Source organism: Macadamia integrifolia, unplaced genomic scaffold (assembly GCF_013358625.1).
Source record: "Macadamia integrifolia cultivar HAES 741 unplaced genomic scaffold, SCU_Mint_v3 scaffold1835, whole genome shotgun sequence".
In the NCBI taxonomy this organism is placed as follows: domain Eukaryota; kingdom Viridiplantae; phylum Streptophyta; class Magnoliopsida; order Proteales; family Proteaceae; genus Macadamia; species Macadamia integrifolia.
Window position 1 is genome coordinate 72988 of NW_024868375.1, and position 9394 is coordinate 82381.

Sequence of the window (9394 nt, forward strand, 5' to 3'; positions counted from 1 at the left end):
GGGGGGGGAGCAATGGTGGTTAAGAAGTCTGGAAGAAATGAGGGGAAGACCAAGATATTTGACAGGAAGGGATCCCAGGGTGACTCCAGTAAGACTGAGGAGGTCTGCCTAACGGGGAGTAGGTACTCCAGAGAGAAAAAGGTTGGATTTGAGGAGGTTAATACGAAGGCCAGAGAGATGCTCAAAGAGATGGAGGGAGGACATGATGGAGGAGATGGAAAGGGGGTTTGCCTTAGAGAAGATTATAAGATCATCCTTGAAGGCAAGATAGGTAAGCATGAGGGATTTGCATTTGGGGATGGGGAGATGAGGTGGAGATCAGTAGAGGATTGGACGGAGCGGGAGAGAATCTCGAGGCCAAGGGAGAAGAGAAATGGAGAAAGCGCGCAGCCTTGTCTGATACCGATAGAGGAGGGGAAGTAACTCGCGAGGCTTCTATTGATCAAAACAGAGAAGGAGGGGGAAGATATGCAGGTTTAAATTTAGTGGACAAAGGGTAAGGGAAAAGATGTCTGGAGTAAGACTCTGGAGCATAGTTGTCAAGGCATTGCTAAGGAGTTGCCTAGGCGACGACTAGGCGTCCAGGTGGTTTGCCTGGGGCCTAGGCGACAACCGCTTTGTTGCACTGCATTTCGCCTTGTGTTTCGGCACTTATTTATGCCAAATATCATTCAAGTAATTTATTTCATTTACTTAAGATATTATTCATAAATAACCAAATACCCCCTATTTGAATCCAATAAAATAGTTTAAAAATAAATTCCAAAAGATAAAAAGTCAACCCCCCAGTCCAAGAACAAAAACTGGATTTTGGTTATAGGGACGATTTTCAACTTTTAAATACTAGGGTTTTTCTCAATTGTGAAAATTTTATAAATTCTATCATGTTAAAACATTGCTAAAAACCAAAAGTCCGGTAAAATAATATTTTGTTTTGATATTCATAAAATTATTTTCATTCAGGCGATTTTAACAGTATTCGCGCACTTAAAAATAGGTTTGACTGAAGCATAACTTTGTCATTGCAACTCAGATTTAAGTAATCTTAAACTTGTTAGAAAGCTGATTTTATGTTATCACTAATACAAAATGTCTCATGTAAAAATAAAATCATTTAACCAGTCAAACTTATTATAAAATAAGAGCATTTCTTTAAATGTTGATTTTTTATAACTTAATATGACTTAATGTTAATTTTTTATGATTTGATGTGGCTAAATGTTGATTTTTAATGACTTGATGTGGCTTAATCTTGATTTTTTATGAAGCAAAGTATATATAACTTATTAAATAATGTTAGAAAATAGGAAAAATAAAAAATAATACTTGCTCGCCTTAAGGCGGACGCCTTTTAGCCTAAGCGCTTAGACAACCTTCCACCGCCTTGGCTCGCCTTGGCGCCATGACAACTATGCTCTAGAGATGAAATCCCAACTGATAGAGTCAAAGGCTTTGTGAATGTCAATTTTGAGAAGGGCAGAGGAGCAAGATTTCCTGTCAAAACCACGAACGATATTCTGACAAAGGATAATGTTATTAGCAATACTCCTTCCAGCGATGAAAGCAGATTGGTTCGAACTGATAAAGGAATCAATGACCAATTGGTTTCAATTAGCAAGAATTTTGGCTAAAAGTTATAGAGGAGGTTACAGAGAGAAATGGGCCCGAAGTTAGTCATGGATTTAACACCCTCTTTCTTAGAGGTAAGGCAGAGGAAAATGTGATTTATTCCTTCAACCTGACTGGGGTTGAGAAAAAAGCTTCTAATGACAATGATAAGGTACAGAACGGATAATATGCCAGTAGGAGGAGAAGAATCCCATATTATAGCCATTCGGACCAGGGGCCTTGTTGGCTTTGTGGGAGAGGATGGCTGATAAGATTTCCTCTTCAAAAGGGATGGTTCGAAGGGAAGGAAGAAGGTGGGAAGGAACAAACATGTTGAGAAGGTCGTTAGGGATGGGGGGTTGGAGTGGGGGTGTGAAATAGATAAAAAAAGAAGGTGCATCTTCAGATTTAATGTCCTCGGGGTCCAAAAGAGTAGATCCATTTCGATCAATGAGCTTAGAGATAAAATTAGCATTGGTTCTTGCCTTGAGGGATCGATGGAAGTAGGAGGTGTTGGAGTCTCCCAGTTCAAGCCATCTGATTCTGGATTTATGCTTGAGGAAGCTTTCATCCTGGGCCAGAAGATAAGAGAGCTCAAAGGAGATAGTCTTCTCTTCCTCAGCCAGGGAGACATTGAGAATGCCATTTTGGAGTCTAGATTAGATGAGTCCAGCTTGGACTTACAGGTGGAAACTTGCGAGGATATGTTACCAAAGGAAGCAGAGTTCCAAATCTTGAGAGCAACTTTGACATTCTTGAGCCTTCTGGCAAAGGCAATGAGGGGGGAGAAGTTTTGGACTGGGATGGCCCAAGCATCGCGGACGATGGGGAAAGAATCGTAATGGAGAGGCCACATGTCAAAAAACTTGAATGGCTTAGTGCCAAAGGAGATAAGGGGGTGGTGAGGAGGGAGATGGGGGGTGATCAAAGATCACAAGGAGATCAAAGGTGGCATGGGAGGAGGGAAAGGAGTCCAGCCAGGCTTCATTGACTAGGATTTGATCAAGTTTGCAGGCAATCCTGGGCATCCCACTCCGGCGGTTCTGCCAAGTAAATGGCTCAGGGTTATAGCAGACTTGGGTTTATGTCTTCTATGATACTCCTTGAGAGGAAAAGGAAGAGGGGCTATTTTGGATTTGGTTTTAGAGGGAGCACCTGAGTCCTTGAGAGAAGAGGATCTGATTACCCTATGTTTCTTATTTGCAGTGATGGCGGGCAGCACAGAGGACTTTGGGATGTGACGCAATGTCACCAGAGGAGATCCAATGACTTTTGTCTCTATTTGGGAGCTGGCAATGATGACTTTCTGTGAACTAATAGGATGCGCAGCTGGCCCAGGGAGAAGAGGGTCACAGGAAGAGGGCCCGGTGGCAATGTGAAGGCAAAGGGCCCCCACAAGGGGCTTAGGATGGGCTTGAGAGATGGAGGAGCACCTTCCAAGGTTTGACTGGGAAGGCAGGGAGCCAATGGATAATTCAGGTTGATGGTGTCGATGAGTATCGAAAGAGGCTTCTAGGTGGGGGGACCTCATGCTCAGAATGGCCTTGAGCGGACCGGAGAGTCGGAGGAAAACCTTCTAAGGTATCGCAAGGCTGATGATTAGGCTAGGACGAGGGGCGCATGGGCGCAGTGCCAAAGGATGCATAAGGGATGGCTGGCAGGGGGTAGCTAGTGAGGGTTGCCTCGGAGGAGGCCAAAGGGGTCCTATGAGAAGTAGAGGAGGCATCTAACAGGGACAGGTGACTGGAGGATCTAGTCGAGGGGGTGGCGAGCAGATGCAGGGTATCATCGCTTGAGGTGACAGTACTACACAGTAATGCGATGGCAGTGGAGTGGTCAAAGGGAACAAAAGGGTGCCGTAGGGCGGAGAGAGAGTTGGGTAAGGTAGCTGAAGGTAGCAGGGGTGAAGGTGAATGTTAAGGAGGCTTGGGGTGGAGAGGGGAGGTGGAAGGGAGAGGTTCGGGGTATCGGGCAAAGAAGAAGAGGAAAGCAGGTTTGAAGTGGTCGGGTTGGGAAGGATACTTGATGGATCAGGGAGGATTAGGTTAAAATGGTTAGGCCTAAGTCCAAGGGTAAAAGATGGGGTGAGTTGTAGAGGGGCAGGCCCAGGCCCAGTAACAGAGACGCTCGGCCCAGAGGAGGGATCATGGGTCTGGGTGAGGGGGAGGGGGGAGTTAGGCCCAACAGGAGGTAGGGTAGGCCCAAGACCAAAGAGGGGGTCAGAAGGGGGAAGAGAGTTGGTGGAGAGGACAGGGTCCACAAAGGGGTCAAGAAGAGGGAGGGGGACAGATAGGACACCAGCAGTCGCGCCAGAACTGGAAGACGATGGTTTGCAGGTAGGGGAAAGATGGGGAATGGCGGTATCAGAAAAAGAGGGAGGCAGAGAATGGGTGGCTTGAGGCGATCGATGGGAAGGGAAGCAAGAGGAGGGGACGTCCTTGTCATCATCAGAAGTAGACAACTCGAGGAGATAGGAGAAATGGTTTTGACTGAGGAGTAAGGACTGGTGGTCCAAAGGGTCCAGAGAGGCAGGCCTATCATTGACAGGGTTCGGATTAGCCATGCGGCTTCAATTACACCGATTTTTCTGGCGGCGAGGAGCAGAGGGGAGATCTTGTTCAGCAGAAAGGGTGACAACTTCGATTCCTTCTTCATGAGCAACAACATTGGTGACGGCTTCTATACCAGAGGTAGTGGCTTGAGGCGCACCATAGGAGGCCGTATTATGGCCAAAACATTTGAGAATAGTGCCAGCGGTGGAACCCAATTGTACCTGATGTGTTGATTAAAAGAGAAACCTTCTCTATCTGACATGGTGACTGAAGAGGGGAAGAAGATGTTCAGCGGAGACTTCAATACAGATTCTGGCATATGCTAATCTGTCCATTACTTTCGTGTGTAAATCTGAGAAAAGAGGCTTGCCGATGATGGACCCAACTATACTCAATCCTTTTGGACACCAGAAATGGAGTGGGAGGTTTGGGAGGGAAACCTAGAGAGGTATGGATTGAAAGTCGATTTTGGTGAGGGAGGTGAATTCATCCCAGGCACGCAGGAAGATTGGTTGCCTACCCATGTACCAAGGACCACATTCCAGAGCAGTGATCTTATCCTCAACAGCAGAGAAGTTAAAGATGAAAAGGCCGTTTTGGAGGACGAAGGTGGAGAGGGTGCCGTAGATCTTCCATTGTTTGGAGAGGGAGGCTTTAACAATGTGGAGGGGGGGGGGACACCCAGGAAGTGGCCGATAAGACAGTTCCTCCATTTGCTGATTTCTGGTTCAATCAGGCCAGGAGGGCAAAGACCAACCTTTGAGTCATTCATGATGGAGGGAGGAATGAAGAAGAGGTGACAGTGGACCAGGTCTTGGGAGAGGCAGGGGAGGAGGAAAGGTTGGGAGAGAGATTCGAGCAGGGCGGGATAGGGGTACCGGCAGTATGAGCCGTCGAAAAAGAAGGTATCATGGGGGAGGGTGGGAAAGTCCGGAAATACCTGAATGAGGTGAGGCTGGAGTGACAGGTATCGACTATAATATTTAGGTCCTGCATTATTTTGATCGTACAGGTTTCAAAGGATTCTTAATTGGCAATTGAAGGTGTGTATACATCGTCAAAGTAAAAAAAAGCGTTGGGAGTGTTTAAGGGGGGGGGGAGATTATATTAATTTTTTCGTAATTAAGATGATGATAATATATACCTTTGCATGTCCTTTATCTCTTGTGGAGAATGTCCTGGCAATTGATGTTGCATACCCTGAAGATGGACGCATGTTATTCACAGAATGATTATGCCAGGTCATGATTTTCCCTTACAACACCAAGAAACTATTGTATAGATGTCCTACCCCTGCAATTCATGCTTTTATGCCATTTTCTTTTGCAAGCTTATTTTTTATATATTATCTCTTAGAAATCTAAAGTCTTTGACACTTAGCCAGTTGTGGAATTATCAGTTCTTTCAATATGCTTTCTCAACATTTTTTTTTTCTATGCATATAGTTAATTTTTATCAATTCAGTCTTGAAATCATATAATTTTGTGGTTCATGGCTTGGGAATAACAAAGCAAAATCCTCTGTCATGTATTTGAGATGTCAAACATGATCATGCAATCACGAACTTGCGTTTCTTATCCATGTTGAGATTTTCTATGTATTGTTTTTTTTTTGTAGCATTACCTTTTAGGTTCTGAACCATAGTGATCATGGCGTCTATGTGTCCCAAGGCGTTTGAGCCTGGGGGGCCTGGACGCATGGCGACACCAAGAAGGAGCCTAGGCGACCAAGGTGCTTGAACACCTGGGCGACACCTTCGCAAATGACAGCTATGTCCCGAAGAGTTTTGATATAAATCTTTTATCATCTTCTTTGTCTTTCTATTTTCAGGCTGTTGGCTATAATTCAATTGAGGCTGAAGATTGGGAACTAGCTACAAGTGGAGAAGAGATGAGAAAATTAGAGACCCTTCTTCTTGATAAGAACAAGAAAATGGAACATGAATTCACGCAGTTGAAGGCATGAAATATCTGAATGCTTGGATATCTTTCTGCATATTGTAGATCTGCTTTATAAATGAATTTCTTATAGATATGTCCTGAAAAAAATAAAAATACTGTAGTTGTGGTGACATTTTTTCCTATTTCAGGAATTGGGTAATTAATGATTATTCTTCTCACAGTATCGTATTATATTGGTCCACTTTAACATCTTTATACTACATTCAGGTCAAACTTTCTGAGAAAACATCTCTATTGGAAATGGCAGACACTAAGGTTGCAGAACTAACCGCAAAGGTGAACGAACACCAAAAGTTAATAGCTAAACTTGAAGATGATATATTGAAGGTTTGGTCCTATAACTTCTGAATTCTCTTTAAGTTGTTATTAGTTAAGCACATTGAATGTCGAAATTTCAGTTAATTTAGCATGTTTTTGGTCTTTTGTTTTTTGGTTAATAGTTTCAGCCTATATTTTCTTATGTTACTTATGGTATTCAAAGATGTTTTAGAAATTTATTCGAGCTGCTTGCTTTGTTTTCATGATTTTTATTTTATAAAGGGTTACAGCTCCACGGATCGAAAGGGGACTCTGTTTGATGATTGGGATCTTCAAGATATTGAAGGTGCAGAGCTATCTGAGGTATTCTTTTTTTGCTTCCTACAACTTTTTTCCATATGGTAGTGGACTACTTCCTTCTGAAGCTCAATTTGCTGCACCTGTTATTCTGTTAATTATAATCCATATAAATAACTAGAAATGCTCGATATTGTCTTTCCTTTGACCTTATCCTTTTTCTTAATTGTTCTCTTTGCGGTTGATGTTGGTATAATTCCAATTTTCTATAATGCCAATTTACTATTTTATTATGTTTCTTGGAGCTATATATGTTTATTGGTTCGTATTTAATCTTTGTTTTCTCATTGTGCAGGTTCTTATTTTTCATATTTTCTGGAACTGCATGGATCATTGGTCCAATGGAAATCCTAACTACTCAATACAATCCATCACCACCATCACATCTCCAGCTTGAACCCATTATCAAATTCCACATTAAAACCCAGATTCCAATTCACTAAACTTGGATTTTGGGAGATTCCAGCCTTTCTATTGAAATCTCTTCAACATGTGAAATTTTCACAGTTTCCCCTGTTCATTTCCCTTTTTGTCATCTTATCTATTTTCATCTCAAAATTAAACCCAAGCTCCTGTTTTCCATTTCTAACGAAAAAAAACCCTAATTTTCATATTACATCCTTTACTTCAAATTATAACGAAACTCCTCCTTTTTAATGTGAAAGCCATTCCTGTTGACTTGAAACTCCACCCCACATTCCATTCACCTGCTTGACATCATCTACCTTACTTTCACCTTAGTTTTTCCTATCCATAACTGAGAAAATAAACATCCCACAACATTTGGTGTACACCTTCGGCTCAAAGGCTCTCTCTGTAACCTTTTTGTCCCTTCATTATGTTTTTCATATCTTGTTGTGTCCCATTATTGCTGTCCTTTATTTGAGAACCCTTTAGAGCCATTGGTTGAGAAATAGTTATGATTGGTCTGGTGCAGTCTTATTGCTGAGTCTCCTGCCAGCGTAATTCTTTATTAGTAATCACATTTGAACTGTGTGCTGCTGTACTCTGTACTCTGCAGTGGTCCAGTAAATTCTTCTTGTATGCCTGGGCATTTATCTTGATTAATGAACCACCATCTTTCCTGGATCAGAATGCAGATCACAAACATCTTTCCTCAGATCAAGATCAAAGTTCAATGCTTAGGGTGATCTGCAATCAGCGAGATCGGTTTCGGACAAGTTTATGAGAGACAGAAGAGGTGTACTATTTTACCTAATGGAAAACAAGCACTTGATGTTCTTATTTTCTATTTTTCTCAGTACTGAATTCTGGTTTTATCTACATGATTTCTTTAAAATCCATTAGGAAGTAAGGCGGTTAAAGGAGAAGATAGGGCTGCTAACAGAAGAACTGGAAAAAACGAAAGCTGATAACGTGAAGCTTTATGGGAAGATCCGCTATGTCCAAGACTACAACCAAGAGAAACTTGTATCTAGAGGATCACAGAAGGTGCCTTGAAAAGTTGCATAATAGAACAGTTTACTTTATGAACATCGAAGTTCGACTAATTTCATTCTTTGTTATGTTGTCATTTTCAGCAATTACAAGATGTTGAAAGTGGCTTCAGTTCAGATGTCGAATCCAAGTACAAAAAGATATATGAAGATGACATAAATCCTTTTGCAGCATTCTCAAAAAAGGTTTGCGTTAATCATCTCGTTTGTTAACTTTTACTCGTTTTATTTATGATTTGTTTGTCAGTTACGTACTTACATTTACATCTTGGCTAGAGTGTAAAGTTTAATGATACCAAGCTTGGCAAGTTCTTTTTCCCTTTTAATCTGATTTTAGTATTCCAAAAAGGAAAATTTTCAGAAAATGAAAATCATTCCGACTTCTTTTCTATGGTCTTGTATTGATCAATAGCTTAGCTTCCTTCAATTGCTTTGTTCTGTGGATTTCTTCATATGAATTTTTGTTGGTGTTAGAGATATGCCAATTTTAATTTTTCTTCTTTTGACTTGATTTTTAGTGTGCAAATCCTTCTAGTTATGTGTTCACTTTATAACTGTTAATAGAAAAACTAGGGTAGAATGCTTGAGTGATCAATGAGACCACACAAGCCTTTATTTATAATAAGCAAAGAAAGAGAAAAAATTACAGGTATGCCCCCTTCAACTGTCCCTCACTAATTAGGTGCCGTTTGATAACACTCTGGGAGAATGTTTCTGGTGTTCTTCTATTCTGCGGGAATGCAAATAGAACAGAAATATGTTTGGCACGTCCGGTTCATTTTTGTATTCCCCCGGAATGAACCAATGAAAAAGAATGAGTAAAGAATACATTGCAAGAGTACCAAAAAGTTGCTTTTCTATTCTTTTAGAAACTTAAAAGAACACAACTATTCAAAACCCCCAATCCCTTTTCTCCATCTCACGATTAAAAATCCCCAAGTCCTAAGGAAAACCTATTGCAGGTTTTCACTCTCTCGGTCACCGCTGCCCTCTCTCTCGGTCGCCGCTGCCCTCTCTCTCCTTCGCCGCTGCCCTCTCTCTCGGTCGCCGCTGCCCTCTCTCTCAGTCGCCGCTGCCCTCTCTCTCCTTCGCCGCTGCCCTCTCTCTCGGTCGCCGCTGCGGCATCCTTAGTTACATATTTCAACACTCCCCCTCAAGTTGGTACATAGATATCACACATGCCCAACTTGACTCAACAAGG

At 42.0% G+C, this 9394-nt stretch overlaps 1 pseudogene; it reads left to right on the forward strand.

The window, feature by feature from the left end:
* The window catches only part of LOC122064954, a 46665-nt pseudogene that overhangs the window by 21253 nt on the left and 16018 nt on the right, over positions 1-9394 (forward strand).